Source organism: Cygnus atratus, chromosome 7 (assembly GCF_013377495.2).
Source record: "Cygnus atratus isolate AKBS03 ecotype Queensland, Australia chromosome 7, CAtr_DNAZoo_HiC_assembly, whole genome shotgun sequence".
NCBI lineage: Eukaryota > Metazoa > Chordata > Aves > Anseriformes > Anatidae > Cygnus > Cygnus atratus.
The window spans coordinates 35,952,142-35,971,538 of record NC_066368.1 but is presented as its reverse complement, the minus strand read 5'-3'; the positions used below and the strand labels follow the sequence as shown (position 1 = coordinate 35,971,538).

General features: G+C 36.9%; 1 protein-coding gene across 1 annotated transcript in view; it reads left to right on the top strand.

Moving 5' to 3' along the window:
- The window catches only part of LRMDA (leucine rich melanocyte differentiation associated), a 667,294-nt gene that overhangs the window by 346,076 nt on the left and 301,821 nt on the right, over positions 1-19,397 (top strand). The gene's annotated exons all lie outside the window — the stretch shown is intronic.

The following is a 19,397-nucleotide window of genomic DNA, read 5'->3' as shown; positions in this document are numbered from 1 at the left end:
ATATGGCATCATTATTGATGTGTATCTAATACTAGTTCGAACCCTGTTTACTCCTGTAGTCTTTGTAATTTCTATCAATTTTATAAGTGCTAGATCAACTCACATTTAGATGGTTTGTTGCCTTGCATACATCTGTGCCCAACTTTTATCGCTAGTATCAAGACACATGCATCACACTTTAGGAGTAGGGTTAGTTGTATTTGTTTAAATGAAGTTGAATTCAGTGTTGTTGAAAAGTGCCAGACTGACAACTTCTGAAGATGAGCTCCACAATCTCTATGGAGCAGGGAACAGAATTGCTTTGCTTTACTGATGAACCTCTGCCCTGACCTTGGACACATCACTGTTAATAATTAGACAAGTTTAGTCTCCAAGTTCATTTTGAATCTGTCTTTTGCTTTGAATTTGATAGCAAAAGTACCAGATGAATTTGCTTCAAGAACCTCCCCACTTGCAGCTGGACCGAGACTGCAAAATACACAGTCACTTTGTCCATCAAATAGTCTTTAGTAACAAAGTAGGCAGATCAGTTTAGCTTGCTGCAGTTCTCCTTCTTGCCTTTCCTTTCAGGCCAATTTTGACTAGATCTTATCCCTGAACGGCATAACCATAGGATTTCATGTGAGTCAGTATGCCACAGAAGGGAAGGGGTAAGGTCTCATAGTAAAAGCAAAGAATGGGAATTTAAGAATGTAGCGATCTTTACTCAGATTGGCTTAATTATTATGACACTGTAAAATTGCAAACTGATGGCCTGAGCTTGGCTTAAACCAATAATTTGGGGTCAAAAATTCTAGCATTGGAGTCCTATTGTAACTGAAGTCACTCAGCTCAGCTGTGTCATTCTTCAATGGGTTAAAATAATGTATCTCCAAATAAGGCCCTATAGATTACAGGTCCCCCTCCCCCACTCCCCCCCCCCCCCCATCTTCCAGCATTTTTGGTTTGTATTAAAGCTCATACAATACTGAATTATGAAAAAGTCCCTTGAATTATTTTGCATACGTGATATGTTTGTATTGACTGTATTGAATTAATCTTGGTTGGTGTAGTCCCACTGTGTTTTCAAAAGGCTGGGTCCATCCTTGTTTGCTTGTTAGCTTTTTTCCCCCTTTTAAAAGTCTCACCCTGAATGAGTTTTGTAAATATTCAGTCTTGACTTCAACTTGCATTGCAGTGTCATCAATTATGACAGACTGCTGCCTCTTCTCTCCACTCTTCATCTTTTCCCTGTCAAAATGCACCCTTTGGCAGAATATTTTTCAAGGGCTAAATGTGAGTCTAAGGGAGACACTGTCAAGGTATTTTTCATAATTTCAAAAATATTTTTCTCTCCCTCTTGTTTATAATTACCCCTTGGAAACTTCAAATTGAAATGTTTCTTTACTGGTTTTTCATCACATGCACACTGTACTGAGATGTCAGGGCAGATTTGAAGGTTATTAATGTATTTTATTTTAATTTTTTTACCCTTTGGGATGGGGAAGAAGCAGGTAGAAGACTTAGGATGCAGTATATGTAATGTATTCCCTCATCACACCCCCACCTCAGTCAATACTAAAGATTTTTATGAGTTCCGAAAATTCATCTGATATCTCTTTTGTGGGAGGGCTTTTCTTCCCTTCCTCTCCTATGTTAAAAGGCTAGCTGCTTATGGTCCTTGCGTCCCATAGTAGATGACAGATGAAACCTTAAGGCTACAGCAACTGTTTACAGTCTGGAAAGAGTCTCAACTGAATACCTACGTAAGACAGTGACTTTTTGTCCCTTTTCTTTATTGATCTGATACCATTGGAATTTAAACCAATCCCCAGTTACCTAAAAAGCTTGTAAAGTAGCCAAACAACTTTTTCTCATCAAGAAGTCTATCAGATGTTGTCATTTTACTTTTTTTGATCTATTTAGTAAATATTGAGATAGCTTCATTTCCAGAGTCTCTGAAGCATTAAACACGACACTCATTTTCCTTTTTTTGCTATAATATGTATGTTAACATTGCCTACTGTGCTGCAAGCATGTCATTTTATTGTGAGCTTCATGATTATGGATTTTCTTTTCCCTAAAGTTGCATCTCTAATTTTTTGCTCTTGAGAGAATTACAGCTATTGAGAAAAAGGTATCTCTGATGAACATGAAAGCAGTTTGTATGTGCAAAACCAAGAATAAACATGAAAAGCTCTAATTAAAGAAGTGGCAGTAATTTGGCATCTTATAATTTTAAAGGCAGAGTAATTATTTTGTACATTGTGGTGTTACTCATCCAAATTTGTCCATGAGAGTGGTCCTGTTGAAGTGATAGATAATTTGCTATAGTTTTAATCTCAGGCACCCCCCCCTTCTATATAGCCTTCTTCTCTGTCGTCATCTTTTCTCAGAATTTTTCTGTTTTTCAGGTGAAATCTCTTTCCTCATAAATTCTGATTACATAAGATGAGAGACCCAAAGACTCTCTCAAAAGTCTTTTGGTAATGTTAACCTAGCCTTAAAATCACTAGCTATTTTAGTACTAGGCGAGTATATGGCAGGTTGCTTCCGTCAGATTACATTATTATCACCTTCTCAGTAGTGATGTAAAATGTTGTTCTGGCATATGGAAAGATACATACATACGTATATATTCACCTTGTTTTCATTAAATCCAATTTCCTCCATGCTATGGTCCAAATTCCAATTCCTTACAAATTTCAGAATTTGTAATTTAATTGGAATTTAAGAATTTAACATTTAATAGACATGAAAACCTGTATTAACATACATTATGTTAATCGTAAAAATAGCTATACTGCTTCTAAAGACATCTCTGATGGAAGAGACTGTGAATATGTTTGTCTGGCTCTCACATCTGTCCGGATTTGGCTGAGGGCTCCACATGATCTGCTTCACTTGTGTGTGCCTAAAACTAAGGTATGGTATTCTCTTAACTCATGTTGGTTCTGCAGGGATGGCCTCGTGTTTTATGGTAATGGTGACTATGTGCTAAGAAGGTGAGGAGACTGGAACCACTACATTAGATGATTCACAGACTGTTTTGATTTTGCTTGCTTCATATAGTATTTTGAATGTACAACAAATTATTTGAAAGACTCAGGTCTTTCAAAAAAGGTAAAGGACCTTTTTTTCAGCATTTCCATGGCTGTAAGGATTATCCTAGCTCCAGCTTCTAAGACTACTATTGGATGTAGTGCATGCATAGAGGAGGAGTATGGCCTGCTGGTTGAAACAGGGAACTACCAGGATGCCAATGTGTGCAATTCCTGGCCCTGTCATATAATTTCCATATGACCTTGGGCAAGATATGTCAGATAAAACTGACTTCACAGGGGCATAATAACGCAAGCTGAATTGATGAGATTGTAGTGCTTTTAGATCCTCTTGAGGAAAGTTACACAAAAAGAAATTACTACCATAGTAGAAAAATTGTGAAAGTGAAGTAGAAGAGCTGGCACGAACAGGAGACAATTTATTGACTTTCCTTTCTGGCTATTTAAAAACTTTTCTAACTTAAGGTTAGGAAAGTTGGTGCACTGTCGCTTTGTTTCTGTCCTTGATACGCACGTGTAGCTCCCATTAGTGCCAGCAGGAGCCTTGTGCTTGCATCACGAGAGGAGAATAGACCCCTGTGCATATAATGATAAGTTAGATAGCCTCTTGTGGCTCTGTGTATGATTTCTGATCTATTGTGCCAGAGATACTACAGCATGAGAGAGAGCTGCTGTCATTTTCAATAGGAAGCGAGAACTTTAAGAGCTTGAGAACTGTCCTCTTTTTTGAATAGCACTTTTGCTGCATGAAGTGTAATTTATTTTTATCACAGCAGGCATAAAGCTTCCAGGTTTTCATAAAGAAAAATGATCCATATAGTGCTCATGTCGATTGAACGATCATTTGAAAACCTGTAAATTCAAAACATAGCCCTTTCTCAATGCAAAGCATTGTTCCTTTTTGCTGCAGCTTTTAGATTTTTTAATCTTGGACTTTCATTAGTACTTCAGACATACTATAAAAGTGTTTTCATCTCAGTAATTATTTTTCCAGCCATCAGTGTGCTTGTAACAGGGCACATTATTTAATTATAGTAACAAAATCTACTTCAGACAGGACTTTCTCTCCTTTGAAAATCTTTCAAGGAGGTACTCCCTAAACTATATTTTTAAACTAGCAAACGTGAATCAAAAATTAAAATTGGGGAAGAAAGGGGAGGAAGGGGTGGGAGGAGAGGGAAAGAAGAGAAAGAAATTGTTTGCATCTTGCCCGATACACAAATATACAAAAAGAAAACAAAGCAAGACCTCTTATTAGTTCTACAACTTGTCAGTTGGATTAGTGAACGGTTGCCTCTTTCTCTTCTGAGAAAACACTACATCTTTAAATGATGTCCATTCTTAAATGTAGAAACCCCGCATTGTATCTGTTAGTGCATAATTGGACTGTCTTTTAATACAAGCATAGGGACTTGTTTCTGAATATAAACCCTGCACCTCAACAGGTCAGGGAGATAGTAAAAACCTGTTGTTTGGCTTTGTCTTGGGGAATAATGGAGTCACTAATCTACTTGATCTCTGAGAGTCAGATAAAGAAGAAAGTGAACGATGCATACATTTCAAAGATGGAAGGCACTTGTAAAAGCAATTTCTTTGGAGGGAAAAAGTAGAGCAAAGGCTGTTGGAAACCTTTTAATTAGTACTAATTACCTCAGCAGAAAACGTTGGAGGCTTGAAAGGATTTGTGTCAGCAAGTGAAAGATCAAAGATTGCGGCGCTAGCATTTTAATCTGTTGGCTATAAAAACGAATAAGGGGGTGGTAATGGGGCCCATGAGAATGACAACCCAGGTGGTGCAGGCCTTAATCCCTTCTTTACTGCTAGCGCCGGAGGCCTAGTTCCAATTACATAATAAGATGATTTAATTTTTGCTTTAATTTTAACAAAAATTACGTTTATTTTAGCCTTCAGTAAGGACAAGACAAGGTTTTGAGACAAAATCCTGTCAATTTATTTCCTTTAATGTTTTAAGTCCAAGCCTTTATTTAGCCATTTTTTCCTAAGTGGCTGAAGTTGCTGTGTAAAGGGCCATGAGGCAGCAAAAGTGCTTTGATGTGGTCTCTGGAAACGGAGAGGCACTGGCGACTCGTGGTCCCTGTGACCGTGCTTGGAGGTACGGTAATGTGAGGACTGGGACTTGCTGCTTTAATTTTTATTTATTTATTTATTTATTTAAACTAATTGCGTCAGTAAGGATGAGTTCATACGCATGTGTGCTGTGATACTTGACTTGTGTGTTTTCTTTCAACATGCTCTGGCTGTGTTCACATTAGCATGCGTGAGGTAAATTGCATCTTTATTTTTGTGGCTTGAGCAAATTATGTGCACCTCAGAAATCTAATTGTCATCAGATTCCTCTATGGGCAAAGAGTGAGCATATGGCATAGTTTGAAGTTATGCTGATGACTGCAGTGTAGACTTCAAATGGATGAATTGATGTTTAGGAATCTCCAGCACTTCCACACAGCAAGGCCCAACCATTTCACTGAGGGGAAGGCAGGTGCATTTTGAAGTGGCATCAGGTTTATGATTCAACTCAGTCAAGTGCTATCTGTACTCTTTGAAGAGGTAGGGTTTGGGTTTCTTATTAATTTGAATTTTATTAAAGGTTGTATTACTCACCCTCTGAGGATTCAAGCACAGTAAGTTGCAACCACTTGTGTGTTTCTTTTTACAGATAATAAGACTGAAAATCTGGAGGCCATAGCAGCTTAAATAGTCAGGCCTCTCTTCTCGGTTACATCTTTAAATTTTTTACTCAGTGTTTACTCAGCAACTAAAGCTTGAAAAAAACAGCTTTGATCTACAGACTTTGAGTTTTATATTGAGTTTTATGTTCAAAATATGTTAACTTAAGTGCGTATAAAATTAAAGAATTGCTTGATAGTGCATATAATAGCACATTCTTAGCCATTAGTTTATTCTACCTGTAATTCAGCATTCAATCTCCATTTCTTATGGTCTTTGTTTTTATTCTGACATGATAGAAAATATGGTTGATTCTAAAATAATGCTATTTAGAATGACCTCTTCTGGTTCCTCAGCTGGCTCTGTATGTGTTGGTATGATGGTAAGTCATGAAAGAAAGAAGATTTCTAAATTCAGTGTTGTCATCACTGAGCAGGGTAAGTGTCCCTGAGAAGCTGCTCAGGAGGACACAAGGTGCTACAGGATCTTCTGCTGCTTCGGGAGTCTTTAGGGTGGTTCCCTTGCTCTGTAAGGTGATTGTAGGACTTTTTGTATTGCTCTCAGGTGTGAAGCATATTTGAATAAGTACAGGCACCATGACAACTCGAAGTGTATTTTGTTATTTGCTCATCATCCCCTTCTTCATCCATAGTCTATCAAATACATGGTTGTGTATCTTTTAAAGGTGGGATTTATACTGGACTGGACATTCCTAATCAGATTTCACGCAATTTTACTAATTTAGTGATGGGGAGGGGAGAGGAGGCACCACTAATAAACCAACCCCTACGTTAGATACTCTAGTCTGTCCTCTTGGGCTGTAAGATTATCACCTTCTACTTTTTCCTGCCTATTTTTTATATGGTTCGATTTTAAATATACTTGCTGTGTAGCAATGCAGCGCCATTACTTTGACAACAGGACACTACCCAGAATTTTCTGAGGTGTGTCTTCCATTTTTTTAATGACCTATAAATTGAAAGAAATGTCCACCCTGTCCATTTCTAGAAAATTTTATTTGCTCACATTTTTAAGAGTGACAATCTTTGTCTTTTCAGAGGTTGAATTCTAGCATGTTCTTTTGAACAAACGCATTTAACTATTTAATATTTTGCTTCCATTCCCGAGGTAATATGTTAATATCACTTGTTATTTTGCATAATATGAGCAATGGGAAAAATAACCAAAATAAAAATAAAATGAACATTAAAAGTAAACTAAGATCATTATTTGTTTTGACCATGGTTTTGCTGTTTACTTATGTAAAAAGTTATGTAAACAATGTTAGTGCATATTGCAGTAATTGTTTAATTGAAGTGTAAAAACAAAAACAAACGAAAAACCAACATTGACTAGAGAGAATTAATGAACAGACTATATTGAAGCATTATCAGAAATTAAGATCAGGGAAGGTTATGAGCACGTGCTTATCTCTGAATTTGAACTTATATATATAAATCTTTACAGGATTACCATAAGGTCCAATTGCGCGCACACAAAAAATTGTACAAACAGTCCTGGGCAGTAATCATGCAACGCTGTTTGATTGAGTCCAGTGTGTGGTAATGATTCCCAAAAGTCATGGGGTGTTTCCTTGCTTTCTGCTCTTTGCAAGGGTGATTTATGAGTTTACAAGTTCCTTCCAAAACTCCATAATTGCCTCGACAGTTCCCCAGATGGACTGTATCCAAGCTGGTATAAAACAGTACTCGTTGCAGCTGGGCCTTCTAATTCATCTTGAGTTTGGTACAGGACTCCTTGTTCTTATTGTCTTTATTTAGATTTGCTGCCTCTCTAGAAACACTGCACCCTGTTAATTGGTACTACCTTCTCCTCAAACACCAGATATGCCTGAAAGCAAAACAAACTTATATTTAGTAAGACATAACCATAAACTTTTAGTTTTAGGAGTAGAAACAAGAACAAATACAAAACTTGACCCATGAATATACTTAGCACCTTTGCAATTGCTGAATCCATCTTCTCTAGGATTCCTGAAATGGCTTTTGGGAGATTCTGCTTCAGATCCAGGTGTCAGCAATGCATCTTCTCAGTTCTGTCACCATCCAATTTAGTGCTGTCTCTAGCTATCCCTTCTTGCCATCCTTGGAGTTAAAACCAGAAGCTTTGGTGATGATGCTTGGAAACTGATGGTGATTCTATTTCTGCTTTGTATCTACTGAGTGGCTCCTCCTTCCCCCAAATGCAGCTATTTTCTCTTTCTTCCCGAGGGTGTCAAAATGGCCAGATTCATGCTACTCCAGCTGGACTTGTTCTTCTGTATGGGATTCATACCTTCCTGCTAACTATTATATAAGACATATATACATTTCACAAACGATCTCTGGTATGCTGCTAGCTTTCTAGAGAAAAAAGATGAAACAGGATATAATGTTAACACAGATGACAGACCCTGTAACGAAGTTATTTTGTTTAAACAAGCCCATGAAGAAGCGTTTCCCCTCTTAGGGCTTTTCTGGTGTTGCAAGCTTTCACTTGCGTAGTATACAATTCACTAGAGATTGCACAGACATCAGGGAAAGAAAAGGCTGTCTCTCTTTCTTGTGTATACTTGAATTTTAGAATTAAAGCACATCCATATGGAAGATGTACTGTTTAGCAGTTAGGTAGTCTCCTTGAAAGGATTCTAGTTACTCGTACTCGATTCAGTTATATACATATATTCTATGCTTTTATCCTAAGTTTTATGGATCCAATAATCTGTTTACTCCCTTTTGGGGCTTAAGTGCTAGTTACAATAAGGAAATCCATTACAAATAATGGTTTGAATGCAAAAAGAAACATAGAAGATTAAAGATGAAAATTTGCCTTACACTCTGAGATCACTAAAAGATTTTTAAATATACACTGAAAGTTAAATTTCCTAAACTGTTATTAGATGCCTAAGTGATTTGATCTTTTTAAGGCACTAATCTCACAGCTTTGTATTTTGAGGTTTATCAGAACTGTTGTTTGCTTGGTACATTTTAAAATAAAAGTACTCTAATTTCAAAACTAGAAGTGTGGCTTTCCAATACAGACAGCTGTCCTAACATAAAACTTAAGCCTGCAAATCTTGAACAGAGATTTTTTTTTGCCATCCGTGAACATTTTTGACTGATAATTTACCTTAAACTTTTAAAATATGCTGCAAATTTAGCATATAAATTTCTTTTGAGCCTGAAAAAATAACAAAATTTTTAAATATTCAGAAGCTTGTGTGAACAATTTTGTTGGTGTAATTGATAAAAAACTAAACAACAACAACAACAAACACTTCTTGCAGTAATCAGAAGTGATGTCATTTTTGGAAGCTTACTGACAGTGGTTTACATGTTGATTCAATTATGCATTTTTGTTTGAGAAAATGCCATTTAAGTTGATTGTATATATATGTATGTATAAAAGTAATGCAATGAATCTCACTTCAGTGCTTTGTTAATTTAAATATGCATTTAAGCATTTCAGAGACATCAGCCTAAGAATACCTTTGAGCTTTTAGAAGAAGGTGAATATTGTGTCTGTTGTGTTTTAATTCTGTTATCTCTTGCCACCATGAAAATCAAAATAAAAACCTTTTAGAGGAATATTCTTCATAACGCATTATTTGCTAGGAATATTCTTAGCAAATCTATGTAAGCCGGAACATATATTTGCTTGTAACAATTTTTGTGTTATTACCTGCAGATAGTTTTTAGAAATATTAATGTTGAAATCTGAAATATTTTATTCTTTTCCTTTTTCCCTCTTCTCAACAAATTTATTGCAAAAATTGAAAAAAATATATATATATCAATCTACTTCATTTTATTTTGCTGTCCAGCTCCAAAGTATTCTGATGATCCTGGTGTGGCCTTTAGGGAGAGACTCATCAAACATAGGCAGACAGCTCCTGTGTCTGGTAACAAAGTCTGAGGAGGTCAAAACTATCCCAACAGGCCTGAGCAGGTCAGTCAGAGGCAAATGCTGGAAATAAAATTTGGTGGGGAGGAGAGTAAGGGGCCTGGGTCAAGTCCTGTTCAAAAAGTCAGCTTTGTCAAAAGCTTCAGTCACATTCTTACCTACAGGCAACCTTTGCTGATCCCAACTCATTAATCGAACTGGAGAGCCGTCTTGACCCTGGCTCCTTCCCTTTGAAGTGTGGTGTCCTCTGCAGCATGAGGAAATAATTTGCTGCCTGATTCAATGAGCCATCAGTAGAGCCAGCAGACCTAATGACATGTGAGAATATTAACCTCCTACCACGAAGAGCTGTGAATCTTGAGAGGCAGTCTATAATTCACACAGCACTCCTGAGCCTTCCCTTTCTGTCTTATTCTTGCACTCACTTTCTCACTCACAGGGAGAGACAGGAGAGACCCTCTTGTCGTAAAACTTTATTTTCTTCACTAGTGGGAGCCTTACTGAGCTGCTTGATAATGAGTTACTTTCCTTTTGCAGTTGGATAAAATTTATACTGAAAACTAGACATCCATCTTGCATATAATCATTTCTGCTTAAAATATGACACAGGCTACATAAGTGACATCAAGGGGGTGGTAATCTGAATACTTAAAGTAGAGGATTTTGTGTTTCCTTATTTATTTTTCACCATCAAAGGAAAATAGTAAAAACAAGCAAACTAGCAAGCATGCATAACAATGATGTTATTCTGTATGATGAGTTTTCTAGCTTTCCTTTATCAAGCAGATCTTTCTGCAGTCTGCCTCTTTTTTTGTTTTTCTGTCTGTCTTGTCTAGCTTTAGAGAAGAACAGTTCTGCCTGGCCAAGTACTGTGTGTTACATGCACACAAAAGGGTGTGTTCGTGCCCTTAGCATCTTTAACAAAGAAATAGATCGTTGGCCTAATCTTGCTGCTTTAAAAGTCAGGACTGATTTTTCTCTTGTTGACTTCTTCAGCATTTGCAGTCACAGATTCAAGTCTGAATGTCTGGTAAGGTTCAGAAAGCGAGCCACTGCTGTTCATGTGGCTAAATAGTGAGAAAGGAAAGCAAAAATGGTCCTGTGTGTATATGCTACTCACCATGAGAATCGTGATAATTACCAGAGTATAATACGCCCATATACAGTAAAATACTGTATGGGTGGCCTTTGTTGTTGTGTTTGAGTGTTTTTTGTTAGCCTTTTTTTTTTTTTGTAGTGCTGGCTGGTGCTGCATAAGGTCAGAACAGAGGTTGTGGATACAGAGGGGAACAGTATCAGCTGGAAACTCATTTTCAATTTAGCAAATACATGACCAAAAGGACTAGCACTGGCAATTTAGTCTTGTCTGTGCAAGAAAGTTTTGTTGTTTGCTTGTTTGTTTTTGCTATAGACATATTGGCAAATTTTCCATATTTGGTGGAAACAGCTTGCAAAAGCAAATGAAATTGCACCGTGAACACTTCTGATGGTAAAAGATGTTTCTCCACTGGGAGTGAATGTTAGTGGTATAGTTGTACAGCCAAAACATTTCTGTCAGAAACAGCCTGCATTCTGTTGGGTTTTATTTAGAAGGTTATTTTGATTCTGGAGGGTTGTTGGTAAAATTATTGGTTTGTTGTATGGAGTAAGATACTATGCAAAGGGGACAGAGGAAATAAGGGAGAAAAAGTGCAGGGTAGGTAGCAGAAAGAAAGAATGAATAAATGACAGTTATATGCTGTGTAACAAGTGCTTACAGTGTCTACGCTACGTGCATATGTAGATCCCTGTGATTTTCAGTTGTTCTAAAGATATTTTTTACCATCAAGAGACCCAGTGTTATATCCATTAACAATTCTCTGCTATCATGCTTGAGCAGTCTATTAGTCGTTCTCACCTCTTAGAGCTGGTCACAAAGGCCAGTCCCCTTGCCTCTCTCTGCTTCATCTTTTTTATTAAGTTTATTAAAACTAGTCAGATTATACTTTCTTATGGCACAGGCTGCGCTTGGTCCATTCATTATGGTTTCTTATCTTGGCAGGCAATCTGAATTGAACGGCAGCTAGTCCATTATGCACATATGAAGCCCATCACTCCTCCAGCAATGGCCAATTCATCAAACATTTATCTTTTGCCCTCTGAGCAGTGCGTCAATTTGCTTGTCAATCCTCAGCCTTGGTTGTTGTGGAAGATGGGAGAAAAATTACTTTTCCCCCTTCTCACTGAACACTAGTAGTCGAAATGGGCTTTACTCTACTCACTCTACAGGCTTGTTACTCCCCCTTCGCTGAGCAAAAGGGGAGGGGTCAGGTTACTGTCTGAATTGCAGAGTGACAGATTGATCCAAGATACAGCTTTCATTATGGCACTGCCTTTGTGCTTAAATTTGCTCATATTTCCATTATAATACTGTTTTTAGAAGGTTTATAAATAGCTTCTCAACTTAACACGTGGAATTGTGAAGAGCTTTTAAGAATAAATACATTTCTAGGGTTTTAGTTGTATTATAATTTTTTTTAACAGGTAGGTTTATAATTTTTAAACCCTGATTTGTTCTTTTTCTGTTTCTAATCACTTATATTTCCTTGAATTCTTCTGAGTTCAGGAAACAGCAGTTTCTTACTTTTTTTTTAATGAGTTTTGATGCCATTTGTTTTATTGTGACTGAATTCCATGTTAAGACGGGGAAAACATGAAGCAAGAGACGTTCACATCCAAAGCTTTTCCCCTCAACTCTTCTATCCTTGTTATTTGTCGTTCATACTTTCAGGAAATTTTAGCAGAAGGATGCAAAGTCCATACTTACTGAAGTGGTGCATACATTGAACTGCAAGGAGTTCCTAGTGGTGTTTTTTCCAGAATGCCCTTTGATAAAATATGAATGCTTGCAGTCACTTGCTCTATGCTGGGTAATTTTTAGCTGTGTCTTGCAAACTGTGTTTCATTACATGCTACGTGCTCAATCATTAGATGACTAAGAGCTCATTTTGTAATCCATATTGTATTATTTTAAAATATTTTATACAGTTTATGTGAAAACTGGCTTGCCATAGGCTATATTATTACACTGATTGTCATTTTATTTAAATTTACACAAAATTGTAGCAGTAATATCATATAAAATCTTGGTGTGTTTGATCCTAAAGATGTAATATAAAAAAGTAGTTCAGCAAAAAAAAGCTTGATATGAGTGATATAGCTTGAGCTCTCTTTTTTGGATATCCTCTTGAGTAGAGCTGTATTAAACACACACAGTGAAATGTGAGACTTTGAGAGGTTAATTAGCAGAGAATTTAAGTCCCCACCCAGTCAGTCTAGTTGCTTCATAATAGAGTTAGACCAGAAATTATTATTATTATTTTTTTTTGGCTAAAGTCTTGGTAGAAGAGAATGGTGGTTAAAGATCTCAATGGTTGACTCATCATATGGTTATGAGAGCTACTGGAAACTGTAATTAGGATTTGTAACTTATTTCACCAGGTATATAGTGCACCCTTACAAGGCACAGCTCTAACAGTTTATATTACCTTAAAATTGCAAATTCTTCTTGTTTCATTGCACGACTTTGGACATATTGGCTGTGTTCATGACTCCCTAACATATGTACTTGACTGAGCCTCACCTGAAGGTCTGCTTCAGCTTCTGGAAGTGCTCATCTGTTGTCATTAGCTGCGAAGGGTTATAAATAACTGGGTTTCTAAGATAGATAGATGAATCTGCATTGTTGTTTTCCATTGTTTGAGGAGCTGCTGCTTAATAGCAAAATCTCTCTCTTAAAAAAAAAAAAGTTAAAAATTCTGCATTTCTGTTTTGTAATTGGTAGGAAAGGGTTTCAAAATGTGAATTGTGAACTCTTAATATTTAGAATTCAGAAAGCCAGATTATCTTGTTTTTGTCTATTTATTGACTCTTCTTTTGTTTGTGTTTTCTTTAAGGTTTAGTGATGGGTGGTGGCTTGCGGGGGCCGAGTAGTTTGTGCTTTTTTTTAAGCAACGGAATTTGCTGTCTAAGACTTAAAGCAAGACTATAAAAACAGTTGATTCTGGATTTACATGAATCTCCCCCATTTGAATGTGCTTACGTAGCTGTAGTTTGATTCTTCTGCAAGATGTTTTCATGTCTACCTTTTCTGGTAATAAAATATCCCAGGTAGTCTCATGTGCTTTCAGTGTATGAAGAAAAGAATGACGGATGGATATTCATTTCAGTATATGTCTGAGAGTTAAGTATGACCTTTAATATGAAAAGACTCAGAAACTAATGGTAGATTCAGTTCATAACACAGGTTTAATCTTTTCTTACGGAGATCTTTACTTCTTTCTTTTGGAAGCTTGTGCTTCAAATATGCAGATTTAATCTCAGTAGTAAGCTCTTTATAAAGGATAGATATTTAATGATTCTGGTCAATTCATTTCTTTCCATCTTCTCTTTTGGTGACCATATTCACAGACTGGCCTTAAGTTTTATTCAAAGAGCTGCTTCCATATATTTTCTATATAGGAACAGAATGCTGGAAACAGGTTGACTGGAAGTCATGCTGAATGCTTCCTCTATACATCTTGCAAAATACTCATATTCTCTCTGATATTAGGCAAAACCAAAGCATTTTATGTTTTGGTAACATTGGTAAGCTTGTTCTCCATTGAACAGAAATTCATGATTCCTGTTTTAGGACTTGTATGGTCTAATTTTGGGCCTGGCCCACACTAGAAATGGTCTCCAGCATGTAGGCATGTAGGTACGGCTATTTCAGAGCATTCTCCTGATGGAGAACTGGTTTATACAAAGAAAAAAAAAAAAGACTTCTCCATTATTGCTTGCTTGATTTCTGAAACTAGAAAACCACCCTGAAAAAATAAATCTTTATTTGCTATTGCTATCTTTATGTATAGGAAATGCACAAAACTTCAATTTGGAGTATTTTTGTAATTATAATAAAGTAGTTTTCTTTGGAATTGGAACAGAATTCTGGTTGCTCTGTTTTCTTCGAAATGGGTTGTATATTTTTTCTGTTCTTACAGGTGAGAGGTGTGTCTAGAACAGAACGCCCAAAACAAGTTTGAGAGTAGAACTGGGACAGAGGCTTCAGTCCAAGTTAATTTGCACAGAAGATTCAACAAACCCTTTCCATTATAAGAACAGTTGGATACAGCTTGTTTATTTTTTCCCTTGTTTGTATGCTATATTTCTGATTAAATTGAAATTAAAATTGAACAGGAATCAATCCAAGTAAAAATGAAAATGATTTGGATTCCCAGGGAATTATGCAAAATCTAAACTTATGTGTCTGTCTTATGTTTATATGTATATGTATTATATACATATAATTTATTTATTACTCTTTGTTTTGCTTCAGTGAGGTTAAGTTTTGTTTTGCTTCAGTGAGGTTAAGTCAAAGGACTAGAAGTCAGGAGCTCTGGGGTTTATTTCTTGTCTCTTAGAAAATTGCTGGAGGTCACCTTTTTTTTAGTCACTTAACCTCTCTCTGCTTTACTACAAAATGGAGTTTTAAGCTCAGCAGGTTTTTGAAGAGTAATTCATTAATGTAAAAAAAAAATAAAAATATATATATATATATATATTTGTCTGCCTTGGCTGTCAGGTGCTAAAGAAATTGAAATTACATTTATGTTCTTTAAATAATGAAATTATCTAGTGCTAGGGCTCTCATGTTGATTCTGCTCTCCTGTAATCTGTTAAAACATAAAAGGCAAGAAAAAAGACATTTTAAAAAGCTCCTGTTTTGTAACAGCTCTGTCTTTAACTTCTGGTAATGGCTATCTCTTGTCAACAGAGTACAAATCAATTTAAAGGCAAAAGCCAAAGACTCACATTTACATACTGTTAACTGCTCTCTCTTTTCCTGTTAAACAGGAGGCAAAAGTCATTAGACTTGAGTCAGCTGTCTTATTAGCAGAGGGGTGGGGTAGGATGTGAGAAACACCTTTTCAGAATATACATCTGAACAGATAGCTCTGGACAGGGACAGCTACACACTACCAAGGTTTGTCCGTTGCTCGAGAGGCTTCTGCTTTTTTTCATTTATAAACTCTCATGTTTTCATTGTCAAATATCACCAAAATGAAGAGCTGCTCTTTAGTTTCATTGTAACCAAATCCCCATCAGGCCAGAGGGACTGTATGAAATAGTGTAGTTGACAATTGCCATGCATACACATAGAGGGAAAAACCTCTGCCATGACATTCCTTTATGATTAAAACTTTGTTACAAATCATGAATGAATTACAGAAGAGAAAGCTGGAAGAAATCAGACTGATTAGCTGAAGGACGTGGATAAAATGACATTTCTGAGACCATTGTATTCTAAAGGATTATTTACTGTCTGCTTACAGAACATCTTAAGTCCTTTTGCAGAGGGAGTCAGTTTCCTGTTTAGCGTAATGTTTTTGTAAGATAATGAGGGCAAAGCGTGAGCCATAGGCAATGATGCTGTGATATTAGCTGTGACAGGGAACTTGATCATAATTATCTTAACGAGGATAGGGTTAATTACAGTGGAAACTTAAAGTTTTTTCTATTTGAATGAGACGATGCTGAATACGTTGTGATGTTTTGTTGGTTTGATGTGACTTGGGAAATTGCAATGGAAATCTCTTGGCAGCACTTGCTCTCCTCTGGGAGCAGAGTGTGAGCCCTGCAATGAGGTAACTGAGATGGTACCTGTGGGTGAGATAATGGGCATTTCATGTCATTAGAGCAGGGAAAAGCAACCTGCAATACACCTTAGTGATGTTTATTAGCTTTCTTAAACTGGGGAACAGCTACTTACCACTGCCCTTTCAGTGCTGGTTCTGTTGTAGTGGTAAGATTGTGTTTGTTTTCAGACAATTTTTCTGCTGTGAACTAGGAGAAAACATGCCAGATCTAATTTTAGTCTGGTTCCCTTCCTCTGGATTTCTCCCTTTTTATACTTGTCCCTTTTGGGGTGTTTGCATATTTTTTACTGTGCTGTATGTATGTGTATGCACTCCTCTCCTATTTTGTAATGGATTTATGACAATACTTGGAGTGCGCTAATACAACTCATTAAAAATGCTGGTATTTTGTACTGATTCCTACCTCAGCTTCTCAAAACGCTTTCCATATTAATTCACAGTAGCAATCCTTTCTTAGGTAGGTAATGCAGACGGGAAAGTGAGGCACATGGCAAGTTACAGTGCAAACTTCAGCAAGTCACCTAAAACCTATTCCATGGATTGTATGCACGCTTTTCAACTTCAGAGTACAATTGCTGGGCAGCATTTCCTTATATATTATGATTATAGATATTGTTGCCTTGGCTTTTCTAGGCAGTATCATTGAATGATGATGAACACATTTTTCGTTCTTTCTTTACCAGCTGTCTTTCCAATTTTACGTGGTGCTAGTTTTTTTTCATCTGTTTAAGGTGAAAAAAGCAGAATTCAACGAATACCAAAATAACATATGGATGTAAATTTATGTTAATGTCTACACCCTCTCTCTGTAGTGTGGCAACCCCTCCCATCTCCCTGGGGCTCTGAATTTAGCTGATTAAATCACCAAGTGCACACTGCTCTGATGACATGAAAACAACAATTAATAAGCAACCCCCTGTGTAACACAGCTCCTTTTTAACTGAGCAGCTAATAACATTACATGGCAAAAATTATCAAAACCAGACAGGTGTAAGGAGATTTGCGCACAATTTTCTCTGCCTATCTATGAAACTAGTACCCTTGTATTCAGGCTAGGCTTGTGAAAGAAAGGTTGTTTCAATAGGCAACTCCCTCTAGTGTTTCAAGGCCTTTTGTCCCACTTCATGGCTTGTCATTTTGTTTTATGCCTCCCCTGCAGCAGTTTTGGATGTGTGCTTTCTTCTCCTTGCCAGTTGCCAACCATTTGCTGATTCTCATGATAAGAGTATTATATTTGCATAACATAACTCAGGAACAATGTGTATTTTGATGTTGACACTGACCAGAGCCCAAGCAATGTTTTTTCACAAAGGACCTATTAACATCCCATAAGGCTCTGTGGTGTTGACAAGGAGGTGGCCTTCTCTGAACTCCTTTGGCAAGTCAGAGTCTTACATTAAAATGTGAGGTTTGGAAATAATCCACTATTTATATAATAAAGAGTATTTAAGGGGAATTTGCTAAACTAGGTTTGTCAAATAAACTGAAATGAAAACTCATAACAGCTTGATAAACTCACTGCTACTTCCTCTGGATTATTTTGCCTTTTAAAGGTACTTGGGGGGGAAAGCACTGTCTGAAATGTTTGCTGATCTCCTTATCTTGACTTTGGCAAAACCAAGTCTGTTATGACCCCTTTGCTGAAATGGCTAGCTTAATACAGCATGCTGCGCAGCACTGTACAGATCATGCAGGCTGAATCAAGCTTTTCCAAAGCAGGTTGTGCAAAGGCAAGTGCAAAAAGTGTGACTATTGTTGTGGTGGTTGTGTCAGTACATTTAGAATAGAGGCTTTTGTTCCTGCAGTTTCAGAAATGGTAGTCTCAGAACGTGGTAACAATATAGATATGCCATAGGGCGTAGGCTTGGCAAATTTTCTTCAGGTCTGGCTGCCTGGTATCAACCTGGCATCAGCAGTAGTTGCATCTCCCTTCCAGAATGCCAAGTCAACAGGGCTTGGAGCATTTAGGAGTCCTTGCATTTGGAATATACCGTTTCTGTGTTTTGCTAAGTGTTACTTAAATGTTTAATGTACAGTACTCCGTTCAAAGGTCACAGACTTGATTTTCTGGAGAAAAATGTTTGAACCCTCTAACTGTGAATTATAAGTGGTTAGTAAGTTGCGTCTACAAAAGCTGTAATTTGTTTTTTGTTGGACAGATGAATGTTAAATTGTCTAATTTGAAATCTGTATACTTTCTAATAATATTTGTGTTTTCCTCCAGTTGTAGTGCCCGTAGAACTCTTTAACGGGGACCTGAGCTGTATTTTGATCTTTGCCAAAAACTGGGGAAGGGTGGGGAAATCCCTTCAGTATAAATGTAATTGGAAAGTGAATAAATAGTATAGACCGTATCTCCCCTTATTCATCACATTTTATAAAACAGCTAAGAGATACAGTGATGATCTTCCCACTGGTAGGCATAGTAGATCACCTGTCAAGTCATGCAATTTCAGCATATCTTTAGGTGTCTGGTAGGTGAATAAACTGTGAATGTGTGTCTGTGCATATGCTCCATATACCATGAGCCTTACTTGATTAATGTGTGTTTTTTTTTCCTACCGGAATGTGCAACCATTAAGAATCAAGTTTGGAATAGGTACCAGAAGTGGTGGTGTTCTTTTTTTCCCCTATACTTTACTATCAGGGGAACAAATACCTCTAGAATGCTGTTTATTTGCAACCTATCATCCATGTTCCATGGATGTGAAATGCTTCTTTTTAAAGCTGCTCTCTGCAGTCTGACCTGTGGCTTGACAGTGGGACAGAAAGTTCCAAAAAGGAAGTAAATGTCTTTTCTGTCTGGAGTAATTCTGCATTTTATTTTGTAGAGGACATTTTATTTTGTTTGCAGAGACTCATGGAGAAGCAAATTAAGTGGTTAATAAAAAGAAAAAAAAAACATTTTCCATTTCCTATTGTTGCATGTAGGGTAACTGCTAAGAAATGATACTTGAAGTTGTATTTATTATTGTTAGCGGGGTATGATATTTCTTGGCAGAAATGATGGATGACAACTTAAATTTGTGTCCAGGGAATGAAGGTGAACTGTGACAGAGTTATTTATCTTGGGAATGGAGGTTAGGGT